The sequence below is a fragment of the Protopterus annectens genome, chromosome 7.part0 (genome assembly GCF_019279795.1).
Source record: "Protopterus annectens isolate FY-2018-M chromosome 7.part0, PAN1.0, whole genome shotgun sequence".
Classification (NCBI taxonomy): Eukaryota; Metazoa; Chordata; order Ceratodontiformes; family Protopteridae; genus Protopterus; species Protopterus annectens.
The window spans coordinates 1,207,648,330-1,207,675,813 of NC_056739.1; the positions used below are offsets into that span (position 1 = coordinate 1,207,648,330).

The following is a 27,484-nucleotide window of genomic DNA, read 5'->3' on the forward strand; positions in this document are numbered from 1 at the left end:
TTAAGAAGCAGAATAAGCAACTAAAATGCTACAAGAATAAGCATTTATTTAGGCAAAAAAGTGAAGTTCTGTCCTTTGTACTAGCCGTGGATATGTTTTGCCCTGCAAAATATGATGTTTGTACCAAAACTATCCCACTTTGGGCATTTGAAAAGGTGGCAACCCTAGGAGAATAGTGCTAGCACACCAAAGCAATACAGGGGCACTCATGCAAGAAACAGATTGAGACAGTAGGCTGCTTAGAGCGCCAGCCGCCAGTCTCTTTCTCTGCGGATATACTTCTCCAATATAACCACGTTTATTAGTACAGTTACATGTTACGCGTGCCCCGTGAACACGTTTATTGTACTAAATGCTGAAATCATAGCAAAAACATTCAGAACGTACAATTCACAACAGCCACATTTTGTCAGAAAACATTCAAGCAACCACGCTTGAGCCAGCGGCTCTGGGCGGGGAATGGTACCTTGGTTGTTCACATCCGCTGAAAAGCGATCGGAATGTTAGGAAAGAGCACTTCCGTTGTTTAGTAGTTTCCGCTCCCAACACAGCATCTGTACTTGGAGTAAGTTTCCGTAAAGGTTTGTTTGCTTGTAATTGTTACCTTTTGGATTGTAAAGTAAGGAAGCTAAAAGATGGTGTACAGTGTTAATTGTTTTAATATTTCGAGGTACCCTTATTTTTTCAACTGAACTGTATGCATTCCTTTGAGTTGTATTTATATGTTTTTGAGAATGATTTGGGGCTGTTGTGTTTTCTGAGAGCTAGAATGAATCTTTTTCTCAGCATTGGCAAAACATTTGTGTTACTTGTTTTGTTTTCAGTTATTCTGTTGAATCACAGCTGAAATCAGACTCCATCTTAGTTGAAATTGATTTTTAGAAATATTAGTAACGTATTGTATAACTAGCAGTAGATTGACTATACTAGAGCAACGAGTCCTCTATCTTATGATTAGCTGATTTGGTTAATTTTTTAATGTAAATACTTTTATTTTAGTATGGCAATTCTGTTCTGCAGTGGGAAGAAGCTGTGTGAACCAGAAAACCTGGGTTGCTAAGTCACCTAGGTGCTAGAGCAGCTGACAACCTACAAAAGAGGAATGGTGATATTGTAGGAAGTGGGGACATGCTGGAGATGCACTCTTAGGCCAGGTACTCTGGTAGCAGTATTGGGTTGTGTTTCACTGTGAGGTAGATGCAAAATTAGAAGTGTGTCAGTATGCAGGAGTTACAGCAGCATTGCATGCCTACATTGGGATGTAAAACCAGCACATCGAGAGATGGTTACTTCTTAAATAAAACAAACAAAAAAAAAAAACAGATGTATGTGTAGTTGAATAGCCCAGGTATCTCACTCACCTTCCTTGTTGTGGAAGCATTCATTGCCCAGTTGCCATGAAGTGTCCCTGTCCAGGGGAATGAGATGAGACCTTCTGGGTTGCTGCACCACTGTTCTGTGATGCTGATAAATAAAGATGAGTTCAGGATGGCATGACTGGAAAAAAAAATAATTCTGCAGAGTTTGGTTTTATGAAAATCTAGTGTATTGCTTAATAATCATTAACATACTCAAAAGTGAGATTTGTTGTTATAGTTGGAATGGAAATAGCATATTCCTTAACTAAGTACTGGTAGAATATAGAATATTTTTCTGTTGTTGTTCAGTGTTATTTTATTTTCCTGTCTGAAATGGATAATGGAACTTAAAAAGTACCAGTCGTGCTACTGCATCTATATCTGCAAAGTTTTTTTTTTGTCAGTTCCATTTTTAAAGAGGGAGGCAAGGCTTTGTGTATAAATGACAGTATGTTCAAAATGGGTTGATATGTCTTCATAACATTTTTGGAGAATGTTACTAATACAACTTCCTTGCCTTTAAAGGGAGCTCAAACTAATGTATTTTGAAATTTAATTTTAAAAAGATTCATTATAGTTACGTTTTTGTCATAGCATTTAATTTTATATGGAAATGCAGATTATTTAGGTTTGAAATTGCAACATTATATTTTTATGCTTTTGGTATAAAAAACATAATGAAGCATAAAGATGTAATGTTGCAGTTTCAAACCTAAATAACGTGTATTTCTATATGAAATTAAATGTTAAGACAAAAATTGTAGCTTTAATGAAACATTTTTTAATGTATTTACTGGGCCTCACAGTGGTGCAGCAGATAGGGTTGTTGCCTCACAGTAAGTGGCTACCTTGTTCAATTTTTGGCTGGGGTGCCTTTTGTGTGGAGTCTGCATGTCCTCCCTGTGTTCGTTTGGGTTTCCTCGGGGTGCTCCACTTTCCTCCTACATTATACGGTAGGTGGATTGGACACTCTAAATTAGCCATAGATGTGAGTGTGTGTCCTAGTGTGTGGTGTGGAAAACTACCAAGGCAGGACTAGCCACCTGGTGGTGTAAACCTTGGCTGTAGATGATTGTTGCTGTTAAAGTGAAACCCTGACCCCATGTGCAAAAATGGGGGAAAAGTGGGTGTGGATGAATGGAATAGATGTATTTTTATGCTTTTAGTACTTGTTGCATTTGTTACTCTGGAGAGACGTAAATGTTGCAGATTTTTTGGCAGTTATTTTCCTAATGTTGTGCTTTACAATTTCAAACAGCCTTTCAGAACCTTGATGGTCTTGTACTGCATGTTGCATACCCTGGCAGCCATTAGGCAAAATAGAGACCCATGTTTGAAATCCTATGTCAAAACAAGTAAAATGTTTATATGCTCCTGTAACATTTAAAGTAAAACAATGTGTTTTCTGAGAAAAGAGTTAATTTTATTCTGTAAGAAACACTTGTGATGTTATTAAAATATACAGTTTAGTAGTCTGAAAACGTGAAATGTGTTTTCTGTAATTAGAATGACAAAACAGAGTACTCAAAGATTATGCAGGACTACTGTTGGTACCCAGCACTGTAGGACTCTGCCTTAAAAAACATTTTGAAGTATTTTGCAAATTTCTGTGGTACTTTTGTGAACATCAATGAGTGAATGCATTTAGTTCATTGCTTGTGTTAAGATTAATTTTATTTTCACATAATGCATTTTATTGCTTATCAGTCTGAATGTGAAGGGAGGGGTCTGTTGTGAAAATTGTCGAAAGTATCACTATTCATGAAAAATGTATACGAGTTTCACTTCTGATGAAGTGACAGCTCATTGAAGATTATTCTGGATCAGTGTTGAATATATCATCCTGATCAGAGGTCATATACCCCTCACTCTAGTGGCATTGGTAGAAGCTGAGGGGAATACGCAATGCACCTGAACAAACAACTTTTGTGGCTGCTTGCATGGTAGTTCCTTTGGTTAGTTGTCACCACAACTAGCCATCTATGAGATGTCTTTTTGTGGAGGAATGAATAGGCTCAAGACCCATTAGAGAGGACTTATGATTGGGAAGCACAATGGTAAAATGTAAATAGAGAAAAAGTGAAAAGGGTGTCACAAGTTCAGGGCTCCTGTTCTATGACATTTTACAGTGTCTTAGACTTTCATAATATTTGATGCAGTTCAGATCATCTACCTTCAGCAGTATGTAATATTTTAAGGAGTAGAAGTTACCCTTAAAGTTTGGGGGATTTAAGGTGTGAAATAAACTTGGAGTTTGTAGCTGAAACATCAGTCTGTTATTGTTTTCCACATTACTTTGATCTCAGTCACCTCTGGCTGTCATCTTTGCTACTTGTTTAACAATTTAATTCTGAAACTCAAAATACAGATTTATGTTAAACTATTTGTTGGCATTACTCATTAATAATGACACCAACTAAAACTCATGGCAGTCAGTGACCACAGTAGATTTAGAGCTACTGTGTATTTACCCGCCACAAAAAAGCATTGACTGTATTCTAGTGTTGTAACATGTATGTTTCTGGCTCATTTGGTTAATTTCACTATAGCCTGTACATTATGGCAATTTATTTGTTGTTATAATTCAAAGAATATGTTTATTTAAATTTATGAACTTTGACAACAGCAGACATCAGTGTATACCATATTTTTCATTTAATACTGTCCATTTTGCCAATGATGTAAATTCCTCTTTGGGCAAAGTTTAGGTATGTGTTTAATATAGAATCAAAATTAACTCAGAACATCATCTTGGGTCAAATGTGCCAACCCATGAGTTCAAAGGACAAGCAATGCTGTGCATAGTTTTATGCTGCAGATGATGCACTTCTGTCTGAGATTGTGTATGAAGCTTTAAGGGAGTGTAATGCAGATTTCAAATAATCATCTGTTTCATTACTGCATTGGATAGAACTATGAGGAGATGCTTTGGCAGATATTCTGGCTGTAAAACCTGATCCATTGGATATAGATCTTCAGACAGATGTACTTATAAAATAACAGTCAGCAGGCTATAGAAATGCAGTACATTTATGTACACTAATTAAATGATTTTTGTAAGAATATAGCAGCTTTTCCCCACACCTTTACTCTGTATGTTCACAAATTCCAAGGCTGCTTGGAGTTGGAAATAATTTTTTTCCTTTATAAAATCAGCTGTTACCTTAACTCAGAGGTTATGTGACATTGGAGTAAATTGTATTTAGAGAGATATGGGGACAAAGTCGAATTTCAGGTTGTAGTCCCCTTGCAAAATAAGTTATGAAACTAGGAATACTGATCAATTCTGTTTTGTTGGTCTATTTTGACAATGTGTACAGTCTGTGTTGTTGAGGTTTGCTAAATGATTAAATTGATCCCACTTCACAGGGATCTGAACAAAAAAAAATTAGGCATCCAGTTATGGGTTTCAGTGAGTTTCAAATGTTGTTTATATGAAGAAACTAAGAGAACGAGGTCCATAGTTTACTAAATGTATATGTTTGTAGCATCTAGCTGCCCATCCCTTTACCTTGATTAATTCCATCTGTCTTAGTCATCATAACCTTAATTGCTTGTGGCAGTAAATTCTGCAAGCTGTCTCTCCATTCCGAGAATAGTGTTTTCATAAAAATAGGATATTACCTCATCCAGGCACTGCCTCCTTGTGCTTGATAGTAAGTGTACATATCCTATTTTCCATTCTTCCAGTGTGTATAATATCCAACACTAGAATTCCTTCATTATCTTGCTTTCTATGGGTGGTTTCCAGGACTTAATGTATTTATTTTTGATGTCTCCTAATTAGTGCCCTGTACATTGAGTGGAGTACTGCAAAATGCATTGCTATGCGTCCCAACGTACTGCTTGCCTTAGCAGTGATAATTATAACACTTGGATCCTTTCCAATGCCACCTTACGTGGTATGTATATTTTGTCATGATTTCCCCCAGCAAAATGCAGTGCCTCACACTTTCTCATATTAAACTTCTTTTGGTTGTTGCATCCCATCCTACAGTATCTTGAAGGACTATCTGGATACTGTCTCCACCATATGTAACCAGCACTATAGTGTTACGGTGCTTTGCTTTTCAGACATGTTGACCTTGCTGTCTGATTCTTTTGTAGTGATTGCTGCAGTTATGCTAAGCAGGACAGTACCTAGCACAAGCACTGTGTCAACTGACTGACAGGCTGCTGTTCCTACGGGATTGTAAAGGTGATGGCATCCAGTGTTTTTGTGGTCAAATGATTGAAGGGAAATTCAGATAATTGGGCACATCTGTCAAAACAGCAAATTGCCTGACATCACTGAATGATAAATGGTATTCTTTGGGGAGGGGGGTAGAGCCCCTCAAATCATATAGGACAAGATCAAATGCACACTTTATTTGGCATCATTTTGTGCTCCACACAGCTGAGTCAGACAGAATATCATTTACTGTCTTTCCAAGCTGTGCTAATTGAGTGAGGTTGCTCTCAGTGGTTATCACTTTTTTGACATCTACACACTGTAAAAGGCTTAGTAGACCTGTGGTCACAAGGGGAGACAAAGAAATATGTACTGTAAATGACAGGAAGCAGCATTTTGAGCCCAATAAGTGTGAAATAAAATAAGAACTTGTGCTCCCTTGCTGCATGTGTGTTTTCCTGGCATGAAAATTTCAAATTTGATTGATGAAATAATGTAGGAACAAGGGGAAGCAAATTTCTACAGAAAGTATTATGGTATATCTTTCAGCATTAACATGGTATGCACTGAATAATCCAACTAAGATGGAAATATCACACAAGTGAGGGAACTGCTGAGTTGTACGTTTTTAATATGTGGAAGAGTTTGGATAATCTTGTAGGAAGGAACATAACCATCTGGGACAAGGAAATATGTTTAGGGTGTAGTTGTCTTGAAGTGATTTGCTGAGTTGCATTTGAATTGTACATGACTCCGCTGTGATTGATTGCCCTTTTGCTGCTCCCACCTTTGAAAGATTACAGTTCAGTTTCTCCGTGATTTGTAGTTCTTTTTTTATTTACTTAATGTTTAACCATGCTTCTGCACTTATTGTCGGCCTCCTGTGCTGATGCAGTCTTCAAGTACAACATGCAGCTGACTCAGTTTTGTTTTCCAGTGATTAACGTTATGTTGTACAAGCTTCTACTCTTCACCCCCTTGTTGCTTCATAATTTTTTCATCTTACCACTGTTTGTGCTCCTTTTGCAACTTCAGTACTGTTCTATGCTGTCCTCCCAGTTTAATTTAAAGCAACACTTTTCTTTTACTATAGTATGTGTCCACTTTTCCAGCATTTGCTTCCCTGATGCATTTTCTGTGGCATGTAGGCTCTGTCTTTATCAGGTAATCCATTACACATTATATAATGTCATCTGTATTTCAAACTACACTTTTTACTTTTCTTACTTATACGATCATAGGAAGTTACTAGGCTAATGGCCTCGCCAAGTTGTACTGTTATTATGGCCGTTTTAGCACAATTACAAAGCCCCAGGTTTACTCACTTACCTATGTTTATTTTCCTCTACTTTGCTAAAATGATGTCTTCTGTCTGTTTGATTAATAGTATCTGTACATAAGGCCATGTGGGCACTTTTTTATTTTATTTATTTATTTTTCACTTTGTTTTTCATACTAGCTAATTTGCCTTATTCAAAATGTCTTATTGTCTGCACATACACACTTTTTTCCACCTGTTATATTTTTTTACTTAGTTCATGTTTTAATAGATGGGTTGGTATACTGACAGAGAAGATTTAAACAGTTGGGTACACTTAAAAGCATAAAATATAAAGTGTTCCTTTTGCATTTGCTTGAATTTGGCAGCTAGATATTACAACGGCTTCTCTTTCAGGAGACCTCATTCTTGTTCTCTAAAATGAAAGTTTTCCTCATGAAGGACCTTCACCATTCTTGAAAGTAAATCATTTTGTGGTTCCACAGCTCTGTTCATTAGACTGGCAGTCAAAAACTCTCATTCCTTCCTTTCTCCAGTTTGCTTTTTTCTTATTTGTCTTTATCATACTATATTACTCATGTTCCGTATGCCATCCTGTGTACTCTAATTTGGTGTATTTAAATATTCATATGTCTTACTTTTCATATGTCTTACTTTCCCAAGCTGTATATTGTATGTCCATCTTTTTTTTTCTAGTAACTTAATTGCATCATTCTTCTTTCACTTTATGATGCCTCAAACTTCCAGGTAAGGCCTAAATGGCAAGATAGCCTTCTTACCACAAGAACTAAAACCTCTAGTTGTACAGCCTAGCATATTGTTGATCTTGGGCAACCATCATTTCTCAGTGAAGTTTGTAGTTAAATTTGAATGCAATTCCAATGCCTTTGTGATCGGCCAATACCCCACCGGACTGCCAATAATTAATATAATGTCCCATACTGTCCTGGGTCAGTAACCGAGGAGTTTTGATCTTCACTACTGACTCTAGAGTGAGACTGCCACTTAAACATGTGTAATATTTCACAATTTTCCAGTAAGAGCACAACAAAAAACGTGCTCTGTAATCTGGGACTGGACTGTATACTTCTGTCCACCCCAATGTAACTCCTCATTACACACTCCAGAGCAATATATCCCAGTTTAGGACCTCTGATACACTTGCACTCAAAGTAAATTTAAATCTCACACATCCAAACACTTCCCCAAAAATAATACTGTAATTCTGCGCCACCAATCAGTGTTTTCATACCTTTGTAAAAGGGTCTTCAATTATGAAAATTAAATATCAAAATGAATGATAGCTATGACCAGAGCAGCCAAGCCTTTGAGGTGACCTAGGGAGTGTCAAATAGGTATAAACACACTCAGATCTAGAACACTGATTTCCAGCCACAATGTAAAGTGATGAAAACCATGGAATAATAAGTAAGAATTCAATCACCAGAAATATAAAATTAAACTCTATCTGAATAATACTATCGCTGATCTAATCTAAAACTTAACAGCAAGGCAAAGGCAGGCTTACAGTTTTTGGTAAGTTCTCTTTCATGGGTATCCTCTGACTGCAACTCTTCACTAACAGTTGCTCTTCACAAACTGCTCAGCACTTGATTAACTGCACAGCTTAACAGTCTCAACTGTCTTATTTTAAAAATAACAGTCAGCTGTTTGAAAAATGTTCTTCTTATGTCAATCAGCTGTTCAAATAATCACCTAGCAACCAGGAACATTCTAATGACATCACCTACTGTTCATCTGATTCTCCACAGTACTTGAGAATCTCCTTCACAAACATGTGCAATTAGAAATGTATCAAAACACTGACATTTTTTTTAAATATTCTGTTTAAACAGGGAGATACTCAACATTTAAAAAAATTATTCACATTTTCACAATGAAATCCATCCTTCTAGAAAAACTCTAGCTGAATAATAACTTTCCTATTATAAGTAGAGAATAATATCCCTGATCTAATCTAAAACTTAACAGCAAGGCAAAGACAGGCTTACAGTTTCTGTGTGAACCTTTGTGAGGTACTTTTGCGGCCTCTCCAGTTGTTGCAGGTAGTGAGGTGCATGCCAGATGGGGCATTGTACGCAATAGCTTCTTAGAAACTATTTCTGACCTGACCAGGACCTTCCCCAACATTAATCCTCCATCCCCTCCCTCATCCAACCCCACTAATAACTCTCCCCCCTTATTCGACTTCAAACCTGCCTCTACTAGCTCAATAAAAAGACTTCTATCCAAACTGAAACCATACTCTAATGCTCCTGACAACATTCTCTCTGCCTTCCTAAAGTGTGCTGCTGATGCCTTAGCTCTCACAATCAGTATTATAATCAACAGATCTATTAAGGAATCTTACGTCCCCAAACTCTGGCGCTCAGCCTATATTCTTCCCCTTCATAAAGGAGGCAAAAACACCAACATCTCTAACTTCTGCCCTATCGCTCTGCTCTCACCAATCTCAAAAATCCTTGAAAAGTGCATTCACCTTCAACCTATGCCTTACCTGGCCCATAACAATCTTCTTACATCTACACAACGTGGTTTCCACCCATGTCATAGTACTATAACTTCTCCACTCTTTCTTAGAAAGAGTAAATCTAGCCCAAGACTCTGGACATCTAGTCTCTACTGTTTTGCTCGATCTGTCCAAAGCATTTGACACTTTCGCACAAACACCTTCAACATCTCTCAAAGCTCCATCTCTCCCCAAACACTATATCCTGGTTTTCCAGCTACCTATCAGATAGAACTCAGGCAGTTAAATGGAAGTACTCTACCTCTTCCTTCTTAACCACCCCAACTGGCATACCACAGGGATCTATCCTAGGACCCATACTTTTCAATATCTTCATAAACAACTTTCATGCTGCCATTCCTGACTCCAAGATTATTCAGTATGCAGATGATTCTACCTTAGTTTGCTCTGCCTCTAACCTCTCAGAATTGCTGTCTAAAACCAAAACTGGCTTCTCAACCACTGGAAATTGGATGCACCAAAACCACCTCTCTCTCAATGCAAACAAATCAAAAATTCTACTTTCCCTCCCATAAAGACATTCTACTTTTCCCTCCCACAAAAATTCCTTCAAAGTCCTAAGTCAAAACTAATTCACCTATAGAAGTGGTTCCTTCAGCTAAATTACTTGGTATTACTATTGACGAACATCTCAAGTTCGATCTCCATATTCAACAAAATATTAAGAAAACCCACCAAAAGCTAGGTATGCTATATAAGAACAATCACTTTCTCTCTTATACTACTAGGAGTACTCTAGCCACCACTTATCTACTGCCTTCCTTATTATATGGAGCCCCCCTGCTAACTAACCTATCCTCCATTATTTCCTCCAAACTAAAAACTGCTATAATAAAATCTCAAAATCTGCTACCAAATCTAAACCTTCTACCCATTACTGCCTTACCCAAAGATCCCTAAAGTGGCTTGAACTCCCAAACTACTTAGACTTCCTCCAACTCACCACTGCACACAGACTTGTATATCACCCAACTAAGTGTCCAGTGCTAACTGATATCCTCCCCCATTATAGCCCCAATAGAACTCTCAGATCCGAACATCAAAACCTAATTGTTGTCCCCAGACCCAAAAGTACAGCAGGCCAACTTCTCCTCGCTGTCTCTCTAGGCAAAAAAATGGAATTCCCTCTCTAAGAACCATCTCAAACTTAGAAAACTTCAAAACTCAGCTTACCAAACACCTAGCCACAAAATGGAAATGAAATTGCCACCATCCAACATAATCTTCCTTAGTCCATTCCCCTGGGGGGTTTTCCCACTCTGGTTCCTAAGCCCTCAACAACTCTCCTTCAGCTATGCTCCTGGGGGTTATCCCCCTCAGGTTCCTAAGACCTCAATAACTCTCCTTCAGCTATGCTCCCATGGGCATTTTCTTTGCTCTCCTTTCTCTATTAGTTGCTTATTTCATATGATTCAACAATGTAAATATTGTATATAGCTTTCCATTGCCAATTTCTTTTCTGAAATTGTGCATGTATAGTGTATCCTCATTTTACTTAAAAGTATGTATAAAATATCTACTCGCCTAATATCGGAGTGTGCACACTAAAGAAAACTTATAAACAATAAGTCCACACTCAATGCTTTTCTGCTTATTATGCATATTTTCAAGGTACTTACTTGTAACAGTTTCCATATTATGTAAGACTGATATCCTTGTATTTTTGTACCTAATCTGTATTCTGTATCTTGGAGCTTTTCTCCCCTGGCCTCCACTGAAAACGGGTCACTCTGACCCAGTGGACTTCCCCGGTAATCAAACTGGAAATAAATAAAAATAAATAAATAATTAGACATGCTGGCATACAGTACAAGTTAATCTGAGAATATACACAAATCTCCTGCCAGACATGCTAACACAGATGACGGTGTTTTCATTTTCTTCACAGCCTTACCTGTGTTGGCATCTCTATAGGGTTACCTATATTGGTATCTCTATTTAGTATGCTTGGAAATTATTTTATTGGTGCAGTTGTTCATGCTACTTCTTGACTTTCTGGCGGTCTTTGATCCCTATTGCGCTAATTTCAGCTTGCATGTCATTTCAGTAAGTAGTACAATTATTGTACTCTTTTCCTTATTTTATATATGTATGTGTGTGTACATATATATGCGTGTATATATGTATGTATTTAAGTATATATTATTAATATTATTTAATATATATGTGATACATATAGGTTCATAGGTGTGTACTAGGCTAATGGCCCTGGAGCCTTTACAAGCCTAGCCCATAGGATTACCCTGACATCGTGCCACCTAACCTTAGTTCCCAGTGCCTCTGTCGAATAGAGCCACTGGAGTGATCCCCGGGGTGAATATTCTATTTCCCATCCACTCATCAAGATTCCTCTTGAAGAGGGCCAGTGAGTGCTCTGTTTGACATGTATGGGAAGTCTGTTCCATAGCAGGTGCAGTCTCTGGGTTATGAACCTGTCCCTCCAGCACATTCTGTTGGTTGAGGTCACTGGAGCGTGTGGTGCAGAGGGATTGGGATTTCTTTAGATGTTGCATTTCTAACAGAGCTGGATGAGACATGGCTTTGTATGTCAAACAGTGATCACCTCTTAAGTAGGTGATATGAGACAGAGAATAGTTGGAGTTTTTTGAGACTGTCCATATAGGACAAATGTTTAAGGCCTAGGAGCCTCTTTGTGAGGTACTTTTGCGGCCTCTCCAGTTGTTGCAGGTAATGAGGTGCATGCCAAATGGGGCATTGTATGTGATGATTGGCCAAATGAGGGAAGATGACCTCTTTCTTCCTGGATGCAAAACCCTTAGTAATGAGATGTGCCACATAGAAGGACTTTCTGACCATAGTGGCAATGTGGTGGTCAGAAGAGAGGCTGCTGTCAACCTATGTTCCCATATCTCTTATCACACCTTCTGTGTTCAGTGGACTACCATCGATGTGGTAATTCATGGGAACCTTTTTTTTTTCCTAAAGGGGGTGACGAGACAATTTTTGGCCTTGAGCTTAAGGCCATGGTTCTGACACCAGTCGTTCATCTCCGTGAGGCCTTTCTGTAGGATGTCAACATCACTTGGGGAGTTAATAATAGCTCCCAACTTGCAGTCGTCTGCATAGTTTGTCAGCCAGAGACCCTTTGTGTTGGCCTGGACTTCAGAGAAGAAAATACCAAACCGGAGGGGACCCAGGACCAATCCCTGTGGGACTCCACTCAGCAGTCTGACTTGGAGTCCACTTTTTTCACACTGTGGTTTCTATCTGTGAGCCAGTTTGCAGCCCACCTAGTGATATAGGGGTTGATGCCTAGCTTGGTGAGTTTTTTTATGATTCCTGAATGGGGAAAAATATCAAACGCCTTGGCCAGATCAAGGTAGGCTGTATGAACCACCTTGCCTTCATCCGCAGCTCTGGTGACTGACTCAAAGAAGTCGACCAAGTTGAGCAGGCATGATCTACCCTTCATGTAACCAAACTGTGTGGGATCCAGAGTCTGGAGATTTCCCTATATCCTTGTTTATTAGGTCCATGATGATGCATTCCATAGCTTTGCATATCAGACTCGTCAGGCTAATGGGTCAATAGTTCCCAGGCTCTGTAATCGCTCCTCCTTTGTGGAGAGGGATGACTGTAGCAGTGCGCCGTTCGGCAGGGACAAAGCCTGAGGTGAGGCTATGATTGAACAGGGCGCACAGGTGAGTTGCCAGTTCACTCTGTAGTTCATGTAAAACACAGCCAGGGATATTGTCAGGTCCCATGGAAGCTGTATTCTTGGCCTTGGACAGTGCTGTTTTAACCTGTGCAGCTGTAATACTGGGTGCCTGGCAATCTACTGGTATTGTGATTGGCCCTTTTGGGGGGAGGGGTAAAGTTGGCATTGAATCTGTTGACCAGTATATTGGCAATATCTGTTGGCTTGGTATAGGAGGTACCATTGTGCAGTATTTCGCAGCAAATCTGTGTATTGCCATGAAGATTCTTTACATAACTATAGAAGGCCTTGAGATTCTTTACATAACTATAGAAGGCCTTGAGATTCTTTACGTAACTATAGAAGGCCTTGAGATTCTTTACGTAACTATAGAAGGCCTTGAGATTCTTTACGTAACTATAGAAGGCCTTGTGGTTGTCTTTATTATCTGCTACAGTTCCATTTTCATAGCTAGCTTTAGAGGATTTGATGAGGGATCTCAACTTTTTGTTGAGGCTGATAAGGGAGTTTTTCCAGTCTTGGGACGTCACCTTATTCCGCATCATTTTCCTCCTCCTGTTGTAGAGTTTATGGCAGGAGACCACCATATTGGCTTCCTTTTTTGGAGGAGAGCATCTTGGTTCTATTGGGTTGGGGAGATCCTTGCATTTGTGTCCATGTTTATACAGTGCATTGGTTTATGATTTGGCGGTCATGCAGCTATTCTGCATTTGCATGGGTGCCATGAAGTTAGCCACCACTGTTTTTGGAGCCCAAAGTTAGCTTTGGAGAAGTTTTCATGGTGGTTACCTTTGTGGAGGGTGGAGGTGTGGGAGTGATGTGGATTTCCAGGATGATTACTTTGTGGCTGGATCTAACCAGGGAGGAGTTAACTATTGGTGTAGGGCAACTGTCGCCCATGTTAGTAATGACCAGGTCAAGGATGTTGCTACCTGTAGTGGGGGTAAGAACGAGCTGGTCCAGGGCATTTGAATTAATGAATTCCAGGAAACGTTGGGCAAGTGTATTGGTACATGAGTAGTTTTCCCAGTTAATGGAGGGTTAGTTGAAATCACCCAGTGTGTGTGTGATAGGTTGGACCCTAATATTCTCCAATGTGCTTAGGAACGTGGAGTGTGAGTCTTGGGACATTATTGGGGACCTATTGCAGGCTACAACCTGAATCGCTGTCTTACCCAATGTTAGCTGCACCTGAAATATCTCTGATGCGTTTTGTTGGGCTACCACTCTGGAGATGTGCGCATCCTTTATGAATATGGAAACACCACTGCCTTTGGAGCTTTGGTCCAAGTTCTAGGGCCGAAAGATGTGGAATGAGTTATAGCCTGGTAGTGCAGGGGTGCTTTCTGCTGCCTTGAACCAGGTCTCTGTTACAGTGCTAATGTCGATGTTCTCCATTTTTAAGGAGTGCTTCCAGCGAGTGCATTTTCAGATTTAGACTTCTAGCATTGAGTAGCATGACCTTCAGGTTGCATTTGTTTATAGCTCTTATGGTGGTAATTTGGTCTTTGGAACACTGCCTAAAAAGGCAGTATAGGGGTGGCAAGAGGCTTGGCCAGTATCTGGAAGCCCAGGGGTGAGAGATGCAGGCCATCTCTGGCAAAGCATTGAGGTCTGTTAATCATGTCATCCCAAACAGATAGATACTGGATCTCCTTAGAGGGACAACAGAAACTTAGCCAGTTGTTGAAATCTATCATTTTCTGCTTGTACTGTAATTATCATTGTGGGTAATGGTAGGATGCTGCTCAGGGCTAGGGTCATACCTGCCTGGGCTGCATAATCCGAGAGCTTCTCCATGACTCTTTTCATGTAGTCCAGGGAGGTACGTCTCAGGTCATTGACACCCACATGTACAATGACATAGTCCTATTTCTACCTGTTGTTGAGGGACCTGAGTGCGTGCGTTATGTGGAGGATCCTGACACCTGACATGCAGCTGACTGTTACTCTTTATTCAACCTAGTGAGTGGGACATCAGTGTGCCTCACTATTGAGTCACCCATGACTAGTGTGTTGGGCATGCTGTTCTGACTTAGGGGCTTTGAGTGGCACACTGTTTAGCGAGTTATGTGTATTGTGATGAGTGTTGTGTTGTGGTCGACTGTGTTTCTGCCTTGGAGGTCTCTGCTGTTTGGGTAGATTTTTATTGAGAGCCTCCACAAAGTTGGGTGTGTGGTTTGTGTTTTTATGTGAAGGCAGTGCTGGTATGTGTTCTGGAGGGCTATGTGTTCCATGTGGTGTGGTGCAAGTGCTGGCCTTCTCCTCTTGACTAGCTATTCCGGTCTAGTCTATAGTGTGTGTGGCTTCCAGTTTGGATATACAAGTGCATCTCTCAAGTCTGAGTGTTGAGAGGTAAGAGGAGGGGGTTGTCGGTGTACACAAGGCAGTTGCTACATTGCCTCAGGATGCCCAAGTTCACCAGTTTAATAGGAGAAAGCACAGGGCACTGACCTTTAGACATGCCTGGATAGGTGGGTATTAATAATAAGTAATGGTGCTGTTTCCTTGTAGAACGTTTAGTGCTGGTAGCACTTTTGTTCTACAAGAATGCTGGTAAAGTGCTAGACTGATAAGCTAGTAAAAGTGCAGGAGAGGAGAGAACTAGCAGGTGTAAGGGAAAAATTGAAGAGCAGACTCTGGCACAGCTCAGAAGCTACAAACAGTCCTGGATACAGCAAACCTGTATCTGGACTAGACTAAGTTACAAGAAAGGCAGGAAAACAAGTTTAGAATTTTTTTTTCTTTTACACTAGAACAGCACAAAGCACTAAAAACAATTAAAGTGCAGTGCAAGCTAGCACATGTGAGTGTGTAGCAATATTAAAGCAAATAAAGTTTAAATGCAATTTATTCAAACTGCATTCTGAGTTGAATTAATTTTTTGTTTTATTCAACTGTGAACAGTTAAAAAGTGCCAAAAATATACTTCTCAGCTGAGAAGCACACTCAGTCCGAACACAAGGAGATTCTAGCAAAGTTTTTTTTTTTTGTAAGGTGGAAAGGAGAAATAATAGATGCTTCCACTTTAATAACTAGTGGTAGAGGATAATCCCACATGAACTAAAAATTACTGAAAATGAATTGATGATAAAGTTTCTAGCACTTGTCAGCTACATGTATATTGCAGTGTTTGCACAGTTTCCACTGTAACAGCCTTGTCATATTATTATTTTGCTTTTCAGAATATATTCCCTCAACCATTTAAATATAACAAGGCTTGCAGTAAATATGCAATGATTTTTAGTTTTATGTCTCTGTACCTACTTCTGTCCCTGTTTCCCTCAATAGGTTTTGTATACCAATGTGTGTGTAATCCACTGTCTTGGACTACCTGTCTTATTTATCTTTTTCTTTTCTCCTTAGCCAGTTGTGTGTCAGATCTTGATCAGCATGTTGTACCATCATTTTTCTCTTCTTAAAACTATAATTGTGGGTTTTCCAATATTTTTTTCTAGTTGTGATCTTTGTATTCTTTTACATTTTAGCACTTTCTATTGCTACCTATTTTGTCCACTTCTGGATTGATTTCCGTTTTCACTTCCTTTGAAATGCTTCTGATAATTTGAACAGGTATATCATTATAGATATGTTTTTTTCATGATATTACTGATTGACATCTAAGTTTGCGTGCAATCCTACAGTTATGGACCTGGTCATTTTCAGAGAAGCCCATGCTTCATTTAGACTGAGAGAAATATCATTTTTCTATACTCTGCTTTTATGTATCATCATATAGCCATGAAGCAGTTTTGTTTCTTTGTATCCAAGTGATTCAGCACTTTGGGTTCATTCGATATGCCAATACTGTATGTTACAAAAGGTAGGGCAGGTTCATTTATAGGCTGATCTTTTATTTCTAGTGCTTAAATCAATTTATAGTATTTGTTTCAGTCTTTTTAAGATATTCTTTACCAAGTGTTGTTGCTTGTTTGTGCCATATTCTAACTTTTCATATATATATATATATATATATATATATATATATATATATATATATATATATATATATATATATATCGCATTTCTGTCCGAGGTTGATATTTTTGGAATTCATGCTTATCCACTCAATGGCTTTCACTTGAATGCAGTTTGGCTTGGGGGGAGGGGGGCAAAAAGCATTTCTGGCAGTCACAAAAGCAGTCTTTGTGGGGAGTCAAGCCCCCCCCCCCCCAGACTTATATGCAGCTCCAAGGTCATGCAACAGTGAGGAAAAGTGTAATATCAAAGAATGCCTAAATGGCTGTTGCACCTTGACCAAACATCTTTCGAGTAAAAGCAGTTCCTTGGATTGACACTTGACCATATTTTTCTTAGTGCTTCAGTTTTCCTATTTTAGATGATGCTTTTGCCCTTTTGTCATATGAACCTTGGAGATCTAGATGCCTGTAAAAGTAAATATGCAAAACGTGGTGGCCATCATTTGACAGGATTCTTTTCTTGAAGTCAACCATATCAGTAGCTTAATCTGCTAAGAACCGCTGAGTAAACAGTTTAATGGATTGAGGACAAGGCAAAACAGCAGTTGTGATTGACTTGTGCTGCAATGTTTCTGAAATGGACAGTTGGGAGTAGTTGTTTTATCTGTCTGAATATCTGGCATTTTGCTTCATTCCATTTCATATTTTGTTTATGAGAATCTCTTTTTTTATTTTATTTTTTATCTAGTTGGCATAGTTGCGTTCAATAAGGTCTTTGTTGGTACTTGAACAGCTGTGACAACATTAAAAAATGACCTCTGAAGATTTCCTTCACTATTCTCTAGAGAACTTAGTTGGGTCATCCCAGGTGAAAGAATCCAACTCGGTTTTCTTTTATCACATTTATTATTTTGCTGTCCTATTTTCTCTTGTATATTACTTTAGCAGTGGTACTTGGTTAATTCTTTTACAGTTTTGTATGACATTTCTGTGGTGTTCTATATTCCCTTCTTTCCTTTTCATTTGATCACTGTATAGTTTCTTGGTAAGGTTATTTATAATAATTTCATTTACTATATTTATTTGTTTTACAGATCTTACACTGAAGAGTTAGCCCCCAACTGTTCACCCTCAGCCACTTGCATCAGCCATATAGTTGTGGAGTTCATCCCCCCCCCCCCCCCGTACTGCAGCAGAATAAATACAGCATCCAGCTCTGCAAAAGCTTAGACTTGGCTTTTTACTTGGCATAAGGGGAAATTGTGTGTTTATTCTATTCTAATTATGCTATTTTCAAGATGGCACCAAGTTTACTGTCTCTTGTATGCTTGGCCAGTATTTAATTGTATGTTTTTGTTTGTTTTTCACTACTAGAGTAAAAAATAGCCTCCACTGCCATTTTAATTTTTTTCTTTCCTCTTCCCGTTCTAATTAATGAGCTACACCCTACTCTTGCTGGCAGTCTGCACCTTTTTATTGTTCTTTCCAGTGACTGCTTTTGTGAATCTTCCTCTTTGCCTGTATAAGCAGTTCTTTGTTGCTTTGCTTTTTTCCCTATTCCATGCCCTGAAGTTTCACTGATAACTACTTGCTGTATTACTGTTAGACTAAAAACAATAGGGGTAGAAAGATATATTACCATATAAATTTTATTTTTGCAATTACTCTAGTAAGCTCCCTTAGTTATTTGCATGCAAACTCTGTTGTTGCCAACTGCATTGATTTGTTTTTGATAATATCCAGTTCAAGAAGGCAGTCAAAGATGGGTCATACACAACCAGGAAAACTGTAATGCACTACAAAATTACAGGATTAAGCACTTTCGTCTGTGAATTCAAACTTCTTCAGAGTCACAAATTGAACCTATGTGAACATTTAAATATCCTACCTTATATATCATGTAACCATGAATAACCAATTATGAAACGGAAATAATTAATCTTAAAATGTTAAATAAAAGCAAATACAAAATTCAAACTATAAGATTTCAACTTAAGTAAACATCCAATTGAAATATATTCATTTAAACTGGAACTAGGGGGACTGTGGCATTTAATTTGAGTTGCTCCCTCACCTCCGTTCGATCTTCCCATGCCCCCCCCAGGATTGCTAACAATATAATCTAAAACAAAAGTGTGTGATTGGGGTAAGTTGAGGTATGTTTGGCCAAAGAGTTTGTTTGTCTTCCTTGCATCCAGCACATGTTCATATATTCTCTTCCCTTAACCTTCTTTGGGTTTTACCCACATTAAAAACATTGCATTTCTGGCAGACTGCTAAATACACCACCCCCTGTGTAGTACAGTTACAGTGGAATTTAACTCTGATTGTTATTCCATTGACCTTTATCTGGTCACCCAACAAAATGTATTCACATTGGCTACAAAAGCCACATTTATGTGTACCAAGTTTTTTATTACTAATGAAACCACCCTGGTTAGTATTCTGTTCCTAAAAGCTTGTCTATAGATCTACCTCTTCGATAAACCATAACAGGACTATTCCCAATCTTGTGCAAGATATCACTGAAACAGGAAAAAATGGAACAGCTCACATCTCTAATGTAAAGATCTTCTAGCCAGTGTTCTGTTCAAAAGCCAGGTGGTGGTTTTTGTCAAGATGGTGTTATGACTGAATATTTCTGATACTCTGTTAAAGGTAGTTTTTAATAACTGGAGAATATATCCCTTCTCCCTCTTATTGACCACATTGAACATCACACATTACAGTGGAAACCATCTTTTTACTTTCAGATATAAATTAGTTGTCATCAGAGACCATCCTGACCAGTTGAATGTATGGACCTTTCACTATACCACGTTTTTGGTGCAAAGGATGGTTACTCTCATAATGTAGCAAACTGTTACAGTATGTGGGTTTCTTATAAATCATACAAAGAAAACACTGGTCTATATTGTTTTTGGAGAGCTTGACATCTATGTAACTTACACAGTCATGGTTGAAGGAGTAGGTGAATCTTAGAAAAAAAGTGGTGGAATTCATATAATCAATAAAGATGGAGATCTCACAAACAGGCCTGTCCCTCACAGTAAAAATGTTGTCTATAAATCGAAGATATAACTTCCAAGGATTATTGGGAAATCTTTCAAACAAAAACTGCTTTTCCTATTGAAAGAGGACGGTGTTAGCAAAAATTGAGGTGCATGAGGCCTCCATGGACACACCTTTTACCTGGTAAAAATACTTTGCCTCCAAAAACGCAAAGATGTTATGTTGTCCTATCTTGCCATAATTCTTGCTGGTTGGGTTTGGAGCCTTTTTCGGCTCTGACTTGGCCAAATACTAAAGCTCGAGAGCTTCTACTAGCTCGAGGCTAACCCTCTGTCCCATGATGTTGTGGGCCAAATCCCCAGATCTCATTTGCCTGTAAAGCATCAAGGTTGCTGTCTGGCTGGCTCGTTGGCTAAGTAGACTAAATTGTTATTTTTCATGGTTTCCTTGTTTTTCTCTCTCCTTTTACTTTAATAGTTATCGTGAGTCTGCATTGGGTCTTCTTCCTATTCTCTACTAGTTTAGAAGGCGCCGTTTAAGTTAGAGGGCTCTTGTGGCCCATTTGAGTTAGAGGGCCACTGTCCCTATCCCTTTCTTTACTGTGTGCTACTTGGTGAAAATGTCTATTAGAAGTCTCCCTTTCTTCCTGTCATAAACCTAGAGAGCACCGTTGAAGTTAGAGGGCTCTTGCAGCCCGTTTGACTTAGAGGGCCGGTCCCTTCCCTCTTTTCTTCTGTTTAAAAAAAACCCAGCAAATTCTTTCCTATAACATAGTTTTCGTTCTATTGTAGTTGTTGTTTCATGTTACTTGTCAGTAGTGGCTCCTTTGGGTAACGTCTAACGTCTTTAGAACAAGGACGGAGCTCCAAATCTTCATCCCCTTTTTCCTCCAAGATGCACACTACCAAAAGACCAGCTTCTTTGGCTCCACTGACTGAGCCACCTAAAAGGATTGCGACATCGGAATCGAGGGCTCTCTGTTCCGACACAACTGTTAATTCTGTGGCTTCAACAGTGTACTCTGAGCGAGTAGAAGCGTCTAGTAGAAGACGCTTCTCGGAACTGGAACCTGTCTCGCCTATCTTGAGATTGCCCATTTTGGATCAGGGCAGATCTCCTTCCTTATCCACCTGTTCCTCCAGGAGCTTATCTGGTGAGGACGTGGAATGGGTGGTGAAGAGATAACATTTTTGCCAGGGCTGGTGTTTTAAGTAATAGTCTCCAGGCCCAAAGCTCTCTGAGCCGTCCATACCTACATGCCTTGTTGTGATTCCTCTTCCGACCACTTTAGCGTATTCGGAGCCCGTGAGCTCAGATCAGATAGTTGTGGAACCGTTGGCATGGTGAGCCCCATTACAATCTTCAGTGCCAACTGCTCCAACTTCCTCGACTCCATCAGAAGTCGAGGGGTCTGGGAGCCGATGCTTGCCATTCGGGTCCGGGTGGAGAGAGTTGGCGCGGACTGTCATCCGACCCAACTCTTCCTCTCGGTGCCTTGGCTAGGTTGAGTTTGACCCACACGTCAACTTCGGAGCCGTCTGCCTTGCCTCAGTCGACCCTCTGTTGTTTCGGAACAGAGGGCCACTTCCGAGCAGGGTGGGAAGGCTTTTGAGGTGATGGAGAAGGCGCTGTCACCTCAGACCACCCTGCCGTTGGATCCAGTCTCTCATCTGTCCCAGGTGCCAGTGATAATCTCTTCATCTCTGCCTCCCCGTAGGCATAGAGACCCGGAGCCTCAGGAAGACCCTGTTGGTGGCATCTCTTCTGAAACCTCCCTGGTGTACCCCTCCGAGGAGATCCCTCAGAAGAGACTATGCAAGAAGAAGCACATAGACTCCTTGAGTCTGTCACTTCTGATACCAACTTGGATGAGTCTGAAGGGACCCAAGGTCCCCCTCTGAGGATGTGTCATTTGCTGACATCCTGGAAATCCTGAAGCAGAGGGGTGACTGGCAGCCCATCAATCCTTCAGGGGATAAATTGGTATACATGGAGGGTTTTTGTTCTTGCCCTTCCACCTCCTGGGTGACTCCCCCTTATGACAAACTGCTATGGGTCATATCCCATAAGGCCTGGATATTGCCTGATACAGTGGAGCCTGTTTCGTGGAGGCCAAGTAAGTTTTTATTACCGCTTCATCGGATAAAGAATTTTTGACAAAGGGTGTCCCTTGTAGATGCCATGGTGGTGGTGCTATTATGGACAGGTGGTGGTGCTATTATGGACAGATGTAGAAACTGTATTTCAGCAGCCTTTACCCTATGGTCACTGAACTACCTTACCCATTGTACGAAACTTCAAAGGGATCTCCTACAGGAGCTAGGAGATTCCCTTCAGGGTACAGCAGCTTCTGGGTCTGCAGATAAAGCTCTCCACCCTCACTTCCATTGCAAACTCCTCCCATGAGACTGATTTCTTACACAGTGGATGGAGCAAGTAGGGCTGCAACAGCAGGAATTTCCCTCAGGAGACATTCCTGGATGCACCTTTCCAATTTTGCTGAATCCTTTAGGTCTTCCTTCACCAATGTCACCTTTGATGGTTCATCCCATTTTGGACCAAAGTTGAAAGATACTTTAACCAGGTGTGAGCAGGATGGGAAAATCTTATTGGTGCAAGCAGGATGGGAAAACCTTATCTGCTGTGGGAGTCTGTTTTTCTGCCCCATCTAGATCTTCTCCCAAAGGTCAAAAGGGCAGAAAAATGTGGTTCCGCAAGTACCAAAAAGGTTTTTCTGACACAAGTGGCAATTCTTCCCCCAGGGGCAGAAGGGGAAGTTATAATGGAAGACGCCGACCAGCATAGGGGGTCCGCAAAACCAGAGCGACAGAGATACGTTCTCTGACAGGCCCTTCCAGTGCTCCTGAAAGGAGGCCCGTCTGCTTTTCTCTGGAGGCAGTCGGGAGTCGATTTGTCACTGCACCCAAACGCATGACAAGAAATTTCCAGAGACAAATGGGTACAAACAATAATATCCAGAGGTTACTACATGCCCTTTTCTACCTCCCCACCAAAAAATCGGTCCTTACCGAATGTCCCAGCCAGCCAAAAGGACCAGGCAACACAAGAGGTAATCTCGTTGCTAGAAAAAAAGTCATCCAAGAGGTCCCCGCAGACCAGATAGGATCCGGGACTTACTCAAGATTCTTTTTAGAACCAAAAAAGACGGGGGACTGGAAATCCATTCTAGATCTCAGCAAACCAAACAAATCAGTGAAAAAGTCAAAGTTCCGTATGGTAACTCTGCAGTCAATCTTCCCGTTTATCAGGAAAGACAATTGAGTGTGCTCAATAGATCTCCAGGGTGCATACTACCATATAAAGATGGACAGGGGAGCCAGTCATTACCAATTTTGAGCCCTGCCCTTTGGTCTCACTACAGCTCCCAGAGTGTTCACCAAATGCATGGCAGTGGTCACAGCTCACTTGAGACGTCAGGGATTCCGGGTGTTTCCATATCTAGTCCAAAGAAATGGTGCTACAAGTGCTCAAAGAGAAAACCAGATAAAATAAAAGAGCACAACGTTGCGAGTCCGCAATACTATTTTAATATTAAAAATAATAAACCAAAGTTGTTAGTGTCAGTGTCATAATAAATTCCATAAGGAAATTTAAAGACTCTTAGTCCCTGTGGAACTATTTGTCTTTTGATGCATTAATTTAAATAACACACTTCCCTTTGACACATTTTAAGCTTAAATAATTTCCTCTCAAAAGCATAAATCATGTCTCTTAATGATTCAAAATTATGCTGTCCGGTTTCCCTGTTAACCAGTGCTCCATTGTTCCGTTTGGGGCTGGTACCAGCAAAAGTAAAATGTTTTTGAAGCAAATTACCAAAATGTTCATTGTTGTTTTTAGAAAATACAGTTTCTTTACAAGCACGAGATTCACACTTGTTAGTAGTATTCAAATGTTCTCTTCTCTGTCACCCTGCTGCTTGTACAAGAATTATTACTGTTTATAAATTTGCCATTTAGTTTAGTATAGACAGTACCTGTAGGATGTCCAGCCTTCTCCGTATCATCATGTCATCCACTTCTAAGCTGCGTCCTGTCAGTGAACCTACATTAAGTGTAGCAATTCTTAGTTCATGTTTGGCAGGTTGGTTGGTTTTATGTCCAGCTTTCACTCAACAGAGCTATCCCAGGTAACCCAGGCTGGGCAACTAGACACCGGCCAGCCAGTAGCCTATTGACCCAGGGCTGCTGGGCATTTATGGTGGGCACACACTGGCCAATAGGGGCACATATACCACTCCCACCGTTAGCATGGGTCCCTGGTGTGGGTCAGAGAGTAGGCCGGTTCCTCAACCCACTTATCAGCGGTAACTACCCATGCCCATTTTTTTTGGTGACAGTCAACATGACCAAATCACCTAGAGCCATATTTTACACCGTCAAGTGGCTAGCCCTGCCACGGCGCGCAGTTTGTGATCCATGTTCTCCTATCTTGAGGATACTGCACACCACAATAGATGCCCAAAGCGGTTAGTCTTTTTGCAACTCTTCCCCCCCCATTGGGCACCATGTAGAGTCTGTGCTGCTGCCCACAGCTCCATTCATTGGTGAGTTTGAGATGTAAACACTCAGCATGTTTTTCGAACATGGAAGAAACCCCACTGAGACACAGAGAACATGCAAACTCCAAACAGGCATTAGTCGGAGGTCAGGATCGAACCTTGTGCATAAGAGGCGAAGACCTTAACCACTAAGCCATCTGGTCTCATATATATATATATATATATATATATATATATATCTATATCTATATATCTATATAATCTCTCTCTATACATACATATATATATATATATATATATATATATATATATACATAGACATAGACATATATATATATATATATATATAGAATCTCTCTCTCTATACATATATATATATATATATATATATATATATATATATATATATATCTGTGTGTGTGTATATATATATATATATATATATATCTATGTGTATATAAGCACTGAGCGGCCTTTTTGTCCGATTTGGTGAAGTTTCAGCCAGAAACTAGTAGTCCATTGGTCGTTTTGGGCCAATTCCTAACTCCCTTCAGCCCCCTGCTATAAAACTCGCTAAGCGCTGCAGTTTAATTTAGCTGATGAGTTACCACTGTTGCACACAAGAGCAGCGGGTTAAACTATTTGGGCCTAAATTCCACTCTTCCAATTTTCCTTAAAACTACCTTCCTCGAGCTGTACTGCTGATCTAACCAGCATATCCTATAACTGAAAAGTTCATCTCTACTTGATTCCCAAGTAGACTATTCTCTATCTGTAAAGCCTAGCACTTACTCCTACAGTACTTGCACCTTGATAAAGCACTCTTATTATAGATAGTACCCCACCAGCCTAAAACCCACTTCCCCGGAGTCCTTTGAAAGTCTCTTTATCTACTACTTCTAGTATGTCGAGGGATCAGTTGCTAGTGTCCTCTCCAGCTCAACTGGTGAACCTGGGAATATTGAGGCAATGTTACAATTGCCTCATGTACACAGACAATCCTCTCCTTCTCCCACAAAACACAAATACATGCGAGATGCAACTATACGGCCAAACTGGAGGCTGAGCTCTCTCAACATAGGACTGGCAAGACCAGACAGGAGGAGAAGGTAACCACACACAATACATACCCAGTCACACATGGTACCATCACAACTTCAAATCATACACATACTCACACAAAGACATACTCGGAGGCTCTGATCAAAAATTTACCAAAACAGCAGAGGCCACCAAAGCAGACACCCCAAACAACTACCACCTCACGACCCAACACATGCAACACATAGACCACACAGTCATAGAGTGTCAAACAGTCACAGCCCTTAAGGCCAAACAAAATGCCAGACACACTTGTCATTGGTGATTCCATAGTCGGACACACTGACGTCCCGCTCACCAGACTGAGTAAAGAGAAGGTCACAGTAAGCTGCCTGTCGGGCGCTAGAATCCGCCACATAACGCAAGCACTCAGGTCTCTCAACAGCAGGTACAAGTACGACTCAGTCATTGTCCACGCTGGTGTCAACGACCTGAGACGTACCTCCTTGGACTACATGAAAAGGGACATCGAGGAGCTCTCTGATTATGTAGCCCAGGCAGGTATGACCCTGACCTTGAGCATTATCCTACCTTCACCTAGAATGATGCCACAATACAGTGATAAGATGATCAGCTTTAATAATTGGCTTAAATTCTGGTGTCATTCAAAGGGGATCCAATGTCTGTCTGCCTGGGATGACATGCTGGACAAGACACGCTGCTTCGCAAGGGACGGCTTTCACCTGTCACCCCTGGGCTTCCGGATATTGGCAAAGGCTCTTGCCACCCCCATAGTGCCTTTTTTAGGCAAGGCTCAAATTCTAAACCTACCACCCTAGAACACCAAAAAGGAAAAAACTAAGGGTAATGCTGCTCAATGCCAGAAGTCTCAATCTCAAGATGCACGCACTCGAGGCCCTTCTCAATATGGAGAACATCGATGTCTGTGCTGTGACAGATACCTGGTTCAAGGCTCCTGAGAGCACCCCAGCACTAACAGGTTTCACCTCATATCATGCGTTCCGGCCCCAAAATCCGGACAACACCAAGAAAGGAGGGGGGCTGTCCATATTCATAAAGGACACCCACACCTCAAGGTTGGTGGCAACGCACGATGCATCGGAGACCATCCAGGTGCAATTAACCATAGGCAAGACTGCTCTGCAATTTGTAGCATGTTACAGGCCACCTTCTCAAACTCAGGAACCTCACATGGCCTTCCTGAAAACATTGGAGGATAAATGTATCTCCAAACACCATCATACTAGGTGACTTCAACTACCCTAATATAGACTGGGAACACTACTCAAGCCTGAACACTCTAACCCAAAGATTCCTGGAGTTCATAAACTCAAATGCCATGGAACAACTAGTCACCATCCCCACAAGAGGAGAAAACATACTTGATCTCATCATCACGAACATGGGATCAAAATGTTCAACACCGGAAGTATACCCCTCACTGGTGAGATCAGATCATAAACTAATCTTGCTGGAGGTCCTCATCCCGCCCCCACCTGAAACAAAAAAACCACAGTGAAAAACTTCTCAAAAGCCGATTTCACACTTCTAAAAACTAGTGTGGTCTCCTTTAAGGCCCCTGAGCCAGTGGTAAACATTACTCAAACCGCCGAATCACTTACAAATGCCTTCTACCAGCACCTACAGGACTGCATGGATCAGGCAGCACCTACAGGACTGCATGGATCAGGCAATCCCAAACAAAACTAAGACTCTCTGTACCAAAGGCAAGCGTCCAGTCTGGTGGACCCCAGCCATAAACGAGCTCTACAACAAAAGGAGGAAGCTACTACAAGATAGAGCAAAATCCTTGAAAGGTAAGACACCTTTGATCATTATAAGTAAAAAACTAAGAGCTCTCATAAAATCATCCAAGGCAAATTTTGAGAGAAAAATCGCCAAGGACTCTAAAGAGAATCATAAGGCCTTC

General features: G+C 40.4%; 1 protein-coding gene across 4 annotated transcripts in view; it reads left to right on the top strand.

Annotated features, from left to right (window-relative positions):
• The first annotated feature begins 512 nt into the window (after positions 1 to 512).
• Positions 513 to 27,484, top strand: part of WDR61 (WD repeat domain 61) — a 334,576-nt gene continuing 307,604 nt past the window's right edge. The window contains exon 1 of one of the 4 annotated variants that reach the window (XM_044077826.1): positions 513 to 581. The gene's annotated coding sequence lies outside the window, so the exon portion shown is untranslated. Of the gene's footprint in view, positions 594 to 646; positions 671 to 27,484 lie in introns of those variants that run through there. The other 3 variants (XM_044077828.1, XM_044077827.1, XM_044077829.1) reach the window with 3 other exon arrangements.